Source organism: Rhea pennata, chromosome 23, assembly GCF_028389875.1.
Source record: "Rhea pennata isolate bPtePen1 chromosome 23, bPtePen1.pri, whole genome shotgun sequence".
NCBI classification, from domain to species: domain Eukaryota; kingdom Metazoa; phylum Chordata; class Aves; order Rheiformes; family Rheidae; genus Rhea; species Rhea pennata.
This window is the reverse complement of record NC_084685.1, coordinates 7,498,460-7,514,250: the sequence shown is the minus strand read 5'-3', so window position 1 is coordinate 7,514,250 and position 15,791 is coordinate 7,498,460.

Here is a 15,791-nt window from a genome sequence, read left to right as displayed (position 1 = left end):
ACTGCTAAACATTTAAGGCCGTGTTGATGATGTGTATCAAATCCGCTAAGTTTAAAAGTGAAAACAAGATTATCCCATCCTAATAAATATTGATCATTTTAAGGGTCCTTGTTATAAAGTCCTTAATTGAGCACAATAACCAACTTTCCTAGATGGTGAGAATCACTACTTTATCAGCAATGCTGTTCACCAAACAGAAGAACACCCTGTCTTCAGCTGCCATAAATTGACTGCCCTGGGTCATCACACCGTCATCTGCATTACAGGGGATCTAGGGAGCCCATGTGAGATTAAGACTCAGCTGTGCTGGGCACTGAACAGACCCAAAGAGAAAAGTGTCTCTAGTCCCACAATACTGAGCCTGCTCCAACAGGAAGTCAATAAACTATCAGAGATGGAGGAAAACATAAAAGTCCATTAAAAAAAAAAAAGGCCGTAGTGGACCCAGGCCTTCTGAATACTTGATCAGGGTATTTATCACTACATAAAACAGCCCTCCTGATTAATCCAGTTTATGATTGCTGGCTTGGTCATCATCCAAGGAATGAGAGAAAGCAGGCAGGCAGGGAGACTTTCTCAAAAACAAAATCCCATTGCTCACCATTTCTTTCATTGCAAGAAACAGGTTTGTGCAGTTACTTCATCTGTATTTGTATCTCTTTAGCCTTTTGGCTAAGCTGAAGAAATCTCAGTGCTTTGGCTCTACTTGACAGTGTATTACAGGTGTTGTCATGGCAATGATTTATGCAAGAATTAGTCACTGCAGCACTTCTACAATAGACTGAAAAACAAAAGGAAAATCTGCACATTTGGAAGTTCCCGTGACACAGAGGCTGAGGGGTGGGGAAAGAGATTAGATTTCTTTTACCCCTAAGATTCCAACACTGACATTTAAACAGCCCAGAGAAAAGTCAGCACCTAATCAGAAATGTTATTAATAGCAATCTGACAATAAACCAAACCTCATATTAAAGTATGCCAGCAGTTGTCATTGCATATTCACTACTGGCTCATTTCTGAATTAATCAGGGATTGAGTAACAACTGGAGCAGAGAGGAAATTATTACATTTGCATTGTTACAGAATGAGTGAAGAATCAGAGTTTATTGACAACAGGGTGGTTTATCCCAAGTGTCTCATTGTCATCAGAAGAGTTCTGCCGGTTGTCATGAGCTGAGGATGTGAGCTAGGATACTAAGCTTTATGTCCTCCTTGCCTTCCCTACCCCCAAAACAAACAAAAAAACCCAACAACAAAAACTCCAACAACACAAGAAAACCCCAACAACAACAAAAAAAACCCCCAAAACTATGCAAAAGGAACACAAAAGCTTCAAAAAATGAGCACTTGGAACTCAGGAAATTCATGAACCATCTGAATTTTCTCACTTTTGTTAGTAAGTGTTAGAATGTTTTTTAATTTCAGAATCACATATTTGCTTTACACGTCTAAGTTTTGGCAAAGGTATAAGGAAGTTTAAAAAGGGTTGTCACTCAGCTTTAATAACAAACAGAACTTCCACTTCTCACTGTAATAAAAGGTGTCATTTCCTTCTCGCTTTCACTGATCTGCCTCCATCCCCACCAAAGTTCTCTGTGAATTATGGGACAATTATCTTTATTGTCCCTGTCTCTTCAGAACCAGTTCTGAGATTTATAACTCAGGATTATATAACAGGGTCAGACCAGAAGTAAGCTTGACTAAAGAAATGAAAAGGTTAGAGCTGAATTTGAAAATCTGCATCCCTTTCACAGTCTCTCTGCTCTGTTCTCAGGGAGTTAAGGTTGTCCTGTCCTCTTGATACTCAGAGTCAATTTTTCCCTTTTTTGTATAGGTTTTGAATGGAGCCTCATGGTCTGATGAGCAGAGTTACTTTGAAACTCACTTTAATATTTACAACCGCTTCTGTCAAACGGGAGAAGCAGCCCAAGGGGGCTAACTGCCATTTTCCAGCCCAAAGTCATCCACATTTCTACGAATCACTGTCACTTCACAAGGCCATACCGCACAATTACTTCCACGCTCTTCCTGCTTCATCCTGTGTACTGGCTGGCAGCAAGTCTTTACTAACTTCTTAATAGTTTTTAACACATGCGTTGTCACGTGGATTTATCAACAAACACAGCCGTTAAGCCCAGCGAAAGCCTCAGAGACACAGAACATGATCTGCTCAAATTATATTAGTTTGTGTGGATGTCTTTAGAGAATAACAGATCCATACTGCCTGCTAGTGCTTTAGTAAAAGGTATCTTACCTGGGTTGCTTTTAACTTATTTCTCTTGGATCTTCTGAATGGGAGTAGAGTGCTTAGTATGGGGAACCAGGCAGGGAGTGGCCAGGCTTTGCCAATTTAAAGCTCTGAACAAGGCAAAATGAACAAAGCCTGTCCTTATTCTCATTTATTCTTCAGTCATCCTGTACCTGTTCACATTTGCTGGAGTCTCACATTTACTCCTGACAAGAGGAAAAACACAAAGACAGCAGAATGGCTGCTGGGGATTTAGGGATCTCTGCTTTCCACTGTAAACATGACAAGTGTTGGAAGATAGGTGAGAATGTCCTTTCTTTGTAAAGTTACCCACTTCCAGGCCTTTCACACTCTCAAGAAAAACAAACAAACAAACAAAAAAACAAAATAAGAAAAAACACAGAAGGGTTTTAGAAGAAACGTTTTGATATGCGGCACAAGAAGAAGTAAGCCTGGAAGAACTCAAACCAACAGAGAACATCCCTGGATACTCACCAGCTTCTCAAATAAGTCACTTAGATCAATACTACTGTATAACACATCTTGCAGGAGCACATAAATACTTGGGCTGCACTAAGCACTGCTGTGCTGGAGCTGTATGCTGCTCAGGAGGAAGAATCTATACAGCACAGAGGAAGTCACAGAAGAGCTGGATAGAAAATTATTTTTCCATTTAGCAGAAAAATGTTTTTGCATCTACATGTAACGGAGCAAGCATTCCCATTCTGAGCAGCACCATATGGGACACCAGAGCTGGGAGCCAGAACTCATTTGCTTCCAGGCTTTTAGCAAGTTGAGTTGCTGGGCAGGAGCTCCAGCTCTAAAGCAGATCTAGGTAAGATAAAATTGCCAAGCAGACTACATTCAATAGCTGCCTTGATTCCTCCAGAATCAAAATCAAACTGTTTCTGCAAACAAATTTGACAAATTGGCAAATTCTTAGGCCAAACAGAACAGCATCATTTCACAGAAAAGTTTCTGCTAAACTCTACTCACAGTCTAGAATCTAACTCCAATAACAAAATGAACACATCAGCACCACTTAAACTCCTAAGTTATATTAGAAATCAAAAACACAACAAAAACAGCAGACTAGTTTTTATCCAGTGGAAGATGTAATTTTTCTGATGTCAAAAATGCTATGTCGATTTGTGCCAGCTGAGATCCAACCCTGTGTATTTTGCCTTTTCAATGTATTTTGTTTATTTTGTATTTCTATGACCACCCTTCCTGCCAGCACCTGATTGCAAGTGGCAAGGACTGGGTAGTCAGAACTGCCAGCCTGACCCACGGCAAATCCTCTCACGGATGATCCTGGCAGGAGATTTGATGGGCTATGCTAACTGCAGCTAATTACTAAGACTGGGTGTTCCCAGGTTTTCTGTCTGACTACCTGTTTGACATTCTGCATTTGCACCAAATGGATTTTAATCTGCAAAGTAGTTACTTATGGAAGCCTTTGTTTACCCATAGCTGTTACACTTGAAGCCACCAACAGCGCAGCTGCCGCGTGCATGAATCAGCCACGTTGAAAACTCCTCAGTATGCCTCACTTCCACCGAGCTAGTTAATGCAGGGCAAACCTATATTCACACTCTTAATTTATCAAGATTTAGTATGGAATAAATTGCCACAGTTTAACAAGTTACTATCCATGAGATGAGCCAGAATAACTGCCCACACACATTCTTCACCTAAATGCAAAGTAAACGGAATCTTAAACCTTCCTTAAAACACACTGAAGCCACACTGACAGAAGCACGCTCAATCAGTCTGCAGCACTAGTTTATCTAACTTCATTTTAAAACACACCTTCAAGACTTAGGAAGAGGCTGGGCAAATCCTGTAATGATGGTTTAAGAGACCTAGAGTCAACTCATCTCTCAGCTGAGGAATATCAGCCTGAAGCAACAGACACAGCTGGGCACAACGAGACCTTAGCCTTCTAAAACATCTTGGACTGATGTGCTCAATCAGATGCCCAGAAGATCTTTTATTTATACAAAGGCCACAAACAAGCCTTTCAGGTAAAAACAACCACTCTGCTTCCTGTGGTTCAGGCAACGATCTTCCCATCAGGTATGGAAGTTGTTGCAGTTCCCTTAAGGTTCTCTCAAGACCACTGTGACACAGGTGATAAAGGAGGATATTGCAAGAGCTCAGTAATACACTCAGAGCAATTCCTTACTGATGTTTATTTACCTAATAGCTTAGTTTTTCCTTTAGTGTGCAACACTTGCAAAAACTCTTTTACTCAAATATTTGCTAAGTGTTTGCAAATCAAACCCTTCTGAATCTTAGTGCTGGCTCATTCTCCAGCACTAGAGAACTGAACAGAGAAACTGTTCCCATAAGAATTGTCTATCAAAGGGCAGTTTGTCTCCTGCTAACTGCAGTGGACCCATCTCCCACAGAACAGAATAGTCACAAGAAGAGTTAGATCTGACTTCACTGCCTTATGATTGTAGTTTCCAGCTACCTTGCCTCAGAATTTGTCCTCTTCCACTCGGAGCCTTTCTACAAGAAGCCAGTCCCATTCCTGCTATGCAGATTGAAATTTTAGGCTCCTGGACAACAGTTCCTTCCTCAGCCTTATTCAGCTCCTGCAGTGAGTACAGAAACCTCCAGCCCTGCTCCACAGCTTAGCAATCATCAGTACCCACCTGCAGCAGCAGAGTACCTGCCAGTGAACCCCTCTCCAGACAACCAGGAAAGGCCTTTTACTGCAAAGTGGATAAAGCAGCTGCTGCCCAGCAGGCTGGGAAATTGATGCTTTGGCACCATCTGATTGCTTGGCTAGGCAAAGAGGGCTCTGAGCTCTCTCTTTGCAAAGCTTTACTCTTCCAATGCTACCGTGAAAAGGGTTAGACATGACTTCAAGCTCTCTAATGTGAGCAATCAGCCAGGCTTTGCCACTATCGACCAGATTAGTCGATACTTCTGCAGCTATGGACACAATGGCCAGTCCCAGCAGACAACATGCTTTAGAGGTTTCCCTCTCTTTCACTTGCACATCCAGCAGGTTTTGTCTGTATCAACTGCAAACTGACAGCCTGTGGACTGGCATTTTATTATTCACTAATAAAACTCTGGGGCAGGATAAAGGCTCTTCCTGCCCCACACTGCCACCCTCTTTCTGCAGAAAGGAATGTGTTTGTTCTTGCATGCTCAGACCCAAATTTGGGATAGACCTGTCTGGTGTGACTTGTGTTCCTCTTGTACTCCACTCCAAAGGATTTCCTGTCATGCTCAGATAATGGGTTTGCTGTTCTTCCCTTCTGCTGCCTGACTGGGCCCTCAAGGCACTGGTAATACTTAAGTTATCACAGTAGATGCTCACAGATTTGCAGGTTAAGGACTTGTGTCAAGGTAGTCATAGTTTTAATCACAGAAATACCTTGGCAGGATGAATGAACAATGAGCATTCAAGCACAGGAGACTTCCTCAAATGTTTTTCCAACTCTTAGGCTAGGGATGTACAACTGCTTTTCTCATAACACTGTTATCTCAACATTCCTTCCCACTACTCTTTTTTTCCAAGCAAAAAAATTCTCTTTTTGCATGCAGATGCTGAGGATCACACCCCCTCCCCATGCACACACTTACTGACACAAAACAGCAAGCAGTTGGTTAGCTTCAACCACAGCGCTTCATGTTTCTCAGGAAGGAATAAAGGAAGGACTTGATATTGCAAACCAGTTCCTGACCTTTGCAAAACTAGACTGGGCTGAAGAGCTGGCTCTGCAACCCTGAGCACACCAGCTGCCACAAGGCAGGGACACAAACACCATCTGACACACAGCTGTGTTCAGCTGCAGAAAAGAAGGAACTCTAGCCTCAGCCTCTTCTGTTACTGTCTCTTTCCTAGCAATGACCACTGCAACCAGCTGCGTAGACATTTGTTCATCTACGCAAATGACAAGTAGCCAAGCAGTAGGGGAGCAGCCACTGGAAGGCAAAAGAAAGGCAGGCTTGGCTGAAAGTCTGCCTGGCTGCCAGGGTTTTATCTTGTGCCTAGAAACCTGCAGTCCTGGACATGTCTAAGCACACAAACGAAGCCATAGCTACACGTAGCACAGTTGGATGGGAATATTTGACACGCACAAATAAGCAGCTGTATTTTTTCCTGGGCAGCTTTGAGAGAAGGCTTGTGGCAACATCTTGATGTGATAATTGTGATGAAAGAAGCAAAAGGAATTTAATAAGGAAACAGGATAAACTCAAATGCCTTATGCATGGACCATGCTGCTTGCAGGGAGTCTGTGCCCCCCTCCTCCTCTCCTCGTTTTTGACATTGCCATGTCATCATTATGCAGCAAAGTGACAGCTTCCAAAAACAGCAGGCAAAAGAGGACCCTCGCAGACAGTGATTTCCTGAAGAGAACATTGCGCCTATTGATCCCTAGTTAATCAGAGAGCTAAAGGCAGAGGGGACAGAAGTCAAAGGCCAGCAATGACAAAAGGTCATTCCAGAGCTCACGAGAACTGCAGCCTTCATTACGCGTCTCTGTACGTGAGCAGCTCCAAGCCAGACGTCGTGCAGCAGTGACAGGCTGCTTGTATGCCCTGCTTCCAGAAAGACTCGCTCAGTAAGGGCTGGCCTTGCACTAACACAAATAACTACGTACCAGCAGCATCCAGCTCATAGAGTAAGAAGGTTCTCTTCAGCGTGAACATAAGCGTCACTCTCTCATCTCAAAGTAAGGACAGCCATTGACATCAAGAGAACTATTTGCAGGTAGAAAACGTATTTACCTTTCTTTCTCCAATAAATATGTCTAAAGTAATCTACATAGGGGATTCAAAATACACAAGCAATAAAGAGGTAATTACATTCATATTAATGTCTTCAAGTGGTCTGGAATACTTTGGCAACACATATTGGCATAAGACCAGAATGTTATAGCAGGAAGGTGATTAGAGACAGGTAACACCTAAAAATAGAGAGGAATTAATTAATAATTGATGATGCAGGTAGAAAACTACAGAAAATATAATTAATACTGAACAAACTTGATATAACTCTATCTTGTTAAAGGCTAATAAAGTGTTTCATTGCTCCTCAGGATCTGTGTTTTAAAACAGATGAGGGATCAGATGAGCCACTGATGTAAATCTATGCAACTCCACTAACTTTGGCAGAGATATGCTGTTTTATGTGACCTGAGGAAATCATGCTCTATTATTTTCTAACTGTATTTTGTGTGTAAGCATATACATGTGTTTTTGCACACAGATATACACACAGACATGCAGTACGAATATGCAATCTTTTGCTCTCATCATACACAGTTTCATCCAGGTAGTTCATGTGGTTTGCAAAAGACTAACATACTTCTGAAACACATACATTAATGTTACAAAACTTATTTCTTAATGACTGCAGTTGCAAGCAAGTGATTCAAGTTGCCTAAAAATAGCCATCATAATGAGTTGTAGAATCAGGAGCCCTAAATCCCCAGATGAGTAAGTAGCAACTCAGTGAAAGTAATTACTGGATACTCAACAGTCAGGACCAGTGTTCACAGCTACCCTTAAACAGGATCTTCCTCAGCTCACAAGATTTGATGGGTAGAAAAAAAATACTCCATTCGTCCATGAACCTTTTAAGCATGATGGATCCTTTTTATCACTATAGTATTTGTGGAGTTGGTAATAGCGTCCAATATTCCTAACTGGAATAAATAATACTTGACTAGCTGTAAAGTCCAAGTCCCATGAATCAGCATCATTCCATTAAGATAAAGGACACAGGGCTGTTTCCTCCACAACACAGAAGAGGAGCATTTATGTTTAATATCCAATACAAAGCATTAATTGGCATACTAGAATAACATAGAAGTGTGAGCATTGCCATGATCAAGAAATTGCCTACAAACGGTCCATGTAGGACAAGTCAACATAGGTGCAATGAATCATTCTAGTTAATCCAGGGCTACGAAGATGGTCGGAGCATCTACTCTGAGAAAACGCTGCAAGAACCGAGCCTGTTTAGCCTGTGGAAGAGAAGACTTGAGAGGGCATCTTATCAACGTCTACAAGTATCTTAAGTTGTTGGGGGGGGAGGTCAAGAGGATGGGGCTGAACTCTTTCTGGTGGTGCTATGCGACAGGACAAAAAACAACGGGCACAAATGGAATGACAGCAAGTTCCACCTAAATAGGAAAAAAAGCTTTTTTACTGTGAGAGTGACAGAGCACTGGAACAGGTTGCCCAGAAAGGCTGTAGAGTCTCCTTTTCTAGAGATATTCAAAACCTGCTTGGATGTGATCCTGTCTAACATGCTTTAGGTGACCCTAGGGGGGTTGGACTACATGATCTCCAGAGGCTCCTTCCAACCTCAATCATTCTGTGATTCTGTAATCTCTCCAAGCAGTTTGAGTGATTCTCACCAGCCCCTCAGGCTAGCAATACAGTCCAACAGGCCACTAGCAAAGCTGAAGCCTTATTTATGTTCTGACAGAGAAAGCAGAGAAGGTATTAGTAAAGCAACATTTCCAAAGCAAAGTGATGCATTTGTCATCACCTTGTGCACAATAAACCCCATACGGCTCACAGGAATGTCTTCACAGAAGGTGCCACTTGCATAAGAATCACTAGCAAAGGGAACCAGGCTGCTGCCACCTCTCTCACCACCAATGCAAGGAATCTTCCTTTTAATATTAATCCTGAGATTAATAGACTGACTGCATCTATCCTGGCTCTGGCCTATACCATTGCTAAGGAATCAGAACCACTGTGATCTTTTCCTGATTCCAAATCTTGTTGCGAACTACTCCAGAACTCAAGGTTTGGCTTTCAAGAAACCACAGCAAAAGGGGTGTCAGTTAGGGCTATTAACTGACTTTGGACAGTCAAACTAAGCAAGTTCAACAGAAGTCCAACGTGACAGATCTGAGCTCTCTCCCCTCTGCCATGACTGTAAAGGGAGCCCAGGGATGCCAGCTGGCTAGTCACTCAGCTACATTGGCTGCCTGAAGTTGGGTGCAACGCATTTATTCACTGTTTAGTGGAGTGGCTCAAGAAAATGACTGGCATGCAGGACTTCTTAGTTTCTCTCAATTATTGCTTTGCCCTTGAAGGGGACTAATAAATAGCTCACAAGGCCATTGTAAGGATTAATTAGGTAGTATTTGCAAAGTGCTTTGAACACGAAAAACTTGAGCTTTCTGTGCTTGTTTACACATCTGTCAAGTAAGTATCATAATACCTACCCTAGAGGGTTGATGGCAAGCTTAATTATTTCTCGTTTGCAAAGCACTCAGAGACCCTAGATGAACAATGCTGCAGAAACAGAACATATTGCTATTAGACAGGAACACATTTGAAAGTTCTCAGCCTGCTCTAGACTCGACAAAAATCAGGAAGAGGGAAATGGAAGGGAAATCCAGGACTGCTCTTCTGACTGGCTCTCTAGCCAAGGTTGGGCACCTAGGGCTCTGTGTCTTAGCAGGGAATTAGCAAAGGAGCAATGGATGAATTTGATTTGTTTTAACCATAGTGGGGCAGAAGGGTTTCAGATGGCCAGGGCTGATATGACATTGCTTGTACTACAGTAACACCAACAAGCTGGTTAAATTGCAGCCACATGTGTTGCAGACTCTTAGCAAAACATCAGTCTTCTATGGAAGAACAAAGACAGCATTTTCAAAAAACTTACGCAGTTGATTCCTGGGAACAGTGCAGCATAAGAGGCACAAGGCTTTATTTTAATCACCATAAACTAATGGATATTCAAAGGTGTTTGCTTTCACCATGGGGCACTGCCACGTGCCTTCGAGATCCCGAGGCAATCAGCGATAAAGCTAACCACAGGAGGGCAATGGCTGCTTCTTGTTTTTCCTCAGAAGTGAAATGCATCTTTCTGGAGTCATCTTACCCCACTGAATTCTCCTTTGCTCAGCATAATGAGGGCATCACTCTTCGCAGGTAGCTTTTGAAGTCACTAATTATGCCGTGCTGTGGGAATCTGCTGCACATTCCTCATGTTCTGGGTGATCCAAGAGAGTTTAACAAGGAATAATGGGATGAAACTGTGCACAGAATATATTACACTAAAAAGATAAAACTTCCTAGCAGAGATGCACATTAGGTGGTACCTGATGAGAAACAGGAAAAGCATCCATTTTAAACTGGTCAGGACACAACAGCAGTATGTGAAAAATTCCTCATGGGTGTAATGATTCTTGTAATTTCTTGGGGGACCTAATATTGGGACATACCTTTCACTGAAGAAAAAGAAGCAAAGGAGAACAAAAGAAATAAGGAGGCCTAACTTTCCATATCAAGTGAAAATGTGTCTGCAGTACACCTAGCTGCTAGCAGCAAGGGACAAGCTAATTGTGAAATGACAGACTAGTACAGAAAGTTTTACCCAGTCTTGGGAACAAAAGACAAAAAAACACACCATGAGTTAATTAAGCTGGCATACAGGACCAAGAAATAGCTTTTGCCTAGTCTTACTCCAAAAGCCACAGCAGCACAGAAAATAAGCAGGAACAAGGCAATACATACAAGAAATCTCTACCCAACTCCGGCTGTAAAGGGAGAAACCTCACTGGAAGGTCAAAGAAGGGCTCTTTTTCACAGCTTTGAAAGGTCTTGCAACCTAGGCCTTGGGGAAAAAAAAAAAAAAAAAAAAAAAAAAAAAAAAAACACTGGGAGCTCTTTGATTAAATTAATAGAAAGTAAGACATGATTTCTTTCAAATTATACCAAAAACTGATAGCAAAGTATGCAAAAAAAAAAAAAAAAAAAAATTCAGGAATCTGGGTCCAAGTTCACTGTTTCACCCATGTCCCCATGCAGACACACTTGCAGAGTATGGCAAGCAAGCAAGAAAGAACTCTCTTAGATAATGCTGTCTTTTCTACATTTTCTAGGTTAGGTGGGCAAGGAAGACCTCCCAGACTTTCTTTTTCCCCTTAATTTTTTTTTCTCCCGATCATATCACTTCTTTTTATTCCTTGCCAAAAACTCACAAGTGTCCGGAATGCATCTGTTTTAGCTGCTAATAAACAAAAAGCAGAAAACATTATAGCATGTATGCTGTTTCTTCTCCCTTCCATCAATAGATTCTTGGCAATCTCTTTTACAGCCTCTTAACACTCAACAGAGCAAATTCATGCCTCATAGACAGCTGACCTGTACTTGTTTTTTGCAGGTCATTCTGATCTGTGCTTTAATGCAAATGCTTTTCAAGTCAGCCTTTCCAATCTGAAAATAATCCAGTTCTCCAGAGGAGCCTACCAAATGTAGTCAGATGGATTTTAGGATGAGATTCCAGCAGGGCTGGGTCTAATCAGCAAATCAGGACTTTGCTTCCTAAGGCTTTTTGTTTGTCTCTTTGTTTAATAGTGAAAGACAGAGCAGCCTGTTTGAACAAAGTAAGATTAGCAAGGATAAACCTGACCAGTACCTTTTAATAATCTCACAGCCATAGACTAGTACCAAGAAACTGGCTGAGCTACCGACAACTGCTGCATCACCAAAGCCTGCGGACTCCTGCTCACAGGCTGAGGATGCAGCAGGAAGGAGACAGACAGAGACAGTAACTTGTCTTTCAGGATCCCCGAGAGGCCCAAGCTGAAGTGGGGAGTGGGGAGCTTTGGGTTGAACACACCTGTACACACTTGAACGAAGAGCCAAGCCCCAAAGAAATGCCAGCATTCAGGGTCTCCCACCTCGGATCAAGTTCCCCATCAGTGTGAAACTGATTTATTCCTCCAGGCTTTGCAGATGTGATCTCTTCATCGTAGGTGACAGTTCACGAAGGAAAGGGCCACACAAAGAGCAGGATCACATGAAACTCGTTTCTTCTTGAGACCAAGCTAAAACCACATACAACTGCTATAGAGAACAGGCAGAATCATACTTTAGATGACTTAAGATAGATAACTTTTCTATCTAGGCATTAGATAACTTTTCTCAATCAGAGACTACAGGATTCCTTAAACAATAACCACAGTAAGAATAAAAATATAACCTCTATACTGAGTGCTAGTACCTTTCAACATAAGCCCACCTCTCCCTCCTTGATCTGAGCTTCACTTAACTCTCCCTCCAGCTCCCAAGGCTAATGATAGCAGGGAGGAAGGCCACAAGCCAGTGAGCAAACAGAACGGGGTTATTTTCATGTTGTTTGCATTTCAGGCTTTGTCTGAGGCACTCAAAGACAGTCTGCAAAGCTGTCTGAAATCCCCTGGCATTCGTTAGCAGCTGTTGGTCCCAGCAAGTGGCAGCAATAATGAACAGCCTAAGTGGAAGAGCGAATTTTAAAAAAAACTGGCAGGAAGGTCCTCAGCAATAGAGCTAGCTCCACATAACTGCAGGAACCTATGTGCTCGTGTCATATTTTCTATCAGCTGCCTTCAGTTTTTGCAAATGCTTTCCCAAGAGGAAACAAAGAAATCAGAATCTGGACTTCTGAATTTGGCTCTCCATGACATGTCCCAGGTGGAGTATGGCACTTTAGCCACCAGACCGCCCTTCCCCGCAGATCTTCAAGTACATTTTTAGAATACCACTTCGAACAAACTTTATGGGGCAGGACCACAAATTCTGTCTAAATAAGAATTAATGATACTAGTAATGAAGAGAACCCACAAATCTTCAGTGAAACTGATAAGCTTTTTGGGAGACAAATGACTCTATTACTGAGGCTATCGGAGAAGCCCTGAACCACATCCACTGAGAGCACAAAGCAGTGGTGCTCCCTGAAGCTAAGGGAACAGTGCCAGCTTGCTTCCCTGGAAGGCCTGGCTCCTCTGGAGGATTTCAAGAAGTTGTTAGTAGCTACGTACAGTCTTTGCTTGTTCCTAAGTATTCCTGTGACAATAATTAATTACCATCATGTCAGACAAGGCAACCAAGGCAGAGGAAGGTTATATGACTTGCTTCAGTCACACAGACAATAGGATATCAAAAAAAAAAAAAAAAAAAGTCTACCTTGCAAAGTTATGCTTGGGCCAGTTGCCCTGACCTGCAGCCCAATCTCTGCCATGCAGGGACAAGAACTATCAGACAGTAACAACTCTCATTCCAGCAACACAACGCCTGGCTGCAGCTCCATCTTCTTCACAGTAGCTCCAACAACTTCATCTGAGATGTTGGGTGGGACGGGGGGAGGCAGAGGAAAGTAAAACACAGGAAGAACCACCACTCCTCATTACCTTTTCTCACAAACTCACTAGTGAGGCATGAGACACAGAAGTAATTTCTATCAGAGAGGCTTCACCTGCTTACCTGAAACTATCCATGGAAGTAGGGCTCTGGACCCAACCTCCCAATGCTGTTCTCTTGTACACAGAATTATACAAAGCTAAAATATAGATATCTATCACTCTCAGCTTCTCTGTGAAGTGATTGCCTTGATTGAAGCATAATTGACAGCAGGCTGAGAGACAGGCAATTGGCAGAGTAATTGAAGCCGTGTCCCTTCTGTGATGAAGGGATCTTGTAACATCTGCATTATCCTGAAGGTCTCTGCTCTCCAATGTTCCCTCTCACTGGCTGCATATAGCTCCTCAGTGCCTAAACCAACCAAAACCAAGGAAGGGTGGAGAGCAAAATACTAATGCCTCATTGTATGGCAGGAGTGCAAACAGCTCTCCCAGCGTGGCAGACTCGGGCTGGGCTGGATAACAACATAAATGTAAATAAATATGTATACATATTGAATATGTTTATACAGCTAAACTGAGATATAACATACATGTTTGTAGGCATAACAACGTACATGACTAGGCAGAGCTCAACACCATGATGAAACAGAGCTCTTGTCACCAGGAATCCCCAAATGCTGCAACCTGCCTGTGCGCGCACACACACACGTGTGTGTGATCCCACGATGCACATGAATGGTCAAGTTCTGAACCCAGCGCAGGATCAGATCCTCTCTAGGAGGAGGCACACTCCTTGTCTCCAAAAGCTCCATCTCCAGTCTGAGAGTTTCCAATAGCTTTTCCCCCCCCACCCCCAAGAAGACAGGCACTTGGTAGAAGCCCCAGCTTCACGCTATAGAGTGGTTGACTCAGAGGCACTAAGGGGCCTTTACAGGCAGCCACATGCCAAGTCAGCAGTTAATGGCCATTTCCTTTTACTGGCTGAGGTTTCTAACTAAGCTTTCCTCCAATCTACCCCCTGCTGGCAGAAGCGATGCAGAAGTAAGGGCATTTTTGTTACACTATTAAAAACATAAATGAAAATAGCCCCTGAGCTCATCTATTTTCAGACTAGCTAATTTGTCCCCATGGACTGGCTGGGGCGGGGGCCGGGGGGCAGCACTCTCATCTGTTAAAAATAACAAAAAGTGATGAATGACTCTCACTGCTCAGAATGGGAAGAAGCTGGGTTTTTTTCAGCTTGAGATAAATTGTTCCTGTCACAGCAGGTAGCATAGCGATTTAGCCACAATATACCCAGGCCAGCTCCTCGGTGACCTGGCTTTACCAGCCCCACTTATCTCATCTCCAGAGATTTTTGTCTTGTTTAACGTCAAAGTGAGACCAATTGGGGAACAAGAGCCAAGGCCGTGTCTGCTCACCACGGTGGGCAGGCTGGCCGGCCGAGGACAGGAGCAGGTGCATCTGCATCTCTGCTAAGACTGGATGTAAGAGGTCCTAGAGGAACCTATTTGCAGTGCACAAAGACAGACTACATCAGTCCTACAAAACCTCTAGGCACCACCGTGTATTCCTAGGCGCCACCTATTGGCATTTTTTCCTATTTTTTTCCTGCTACCCACATACAGACAAGAAGCATTCTTTTTACAAGTAGCAACTAGAAAATTGTGACTCAGATGGAAGAGCTAACAACACACGGCCAGCACTCAGTGCCCCATCTGAAAAGGGCTGGTTGGGTTTTTGTGATTGTTATGTGGAACACCCATCACCTGCAAGGCATCTAACCCCACATGAGCTAATAGATTCATTTATTCAGGACAGGGAATTGATAGATTTGATTTGATTTTCTTTTCATAAGCCTTCCTCCCTGAGCTACATTTCTCTTTTGATTAATGTGCTGATAGAGGAATAAACTTTTAACTCCAAGGATCAGACCTGTCAAAGAGAAGCTTCTTTGTTTCCCAGAAGAGAAGGTGGCTGGGGCAGAGGTGGGCTCTGAGCTCAGGGAAGCAGGCTTGGCAAGTAATTTTAGGAGAATTGCTAAAGCCAATCATAAGCATACAGAGCCTCGCTTCCTTAATTTCCCAGTCATCTCTTCTATGAGAGGTTTAGCTGTGCTTTTAACTTGTTCATCTGCAATGTCTAACACAGAATATGGAGTAAAGTCCCCTTTAGGAATGGAAATGTACTCTGGGGGAGTGAGAGGGCAGGGACAAAATGAAGAGAAAAGTATGAACAAAATGAGAGATTCAGACAAAAACACGAGTGAAAAGCCTGGCCTTATGGGAAGAAAAATCACAAGAAATGAGAAAATTTAACTAAAATGCATGAAGAGCATCTCTTGTGATGCATGCTTAAATATCACCCCAGAAAAAAACTCATTTGGGCCAAGGCTGGCCTTCAGCCACACCCTTCTGTGC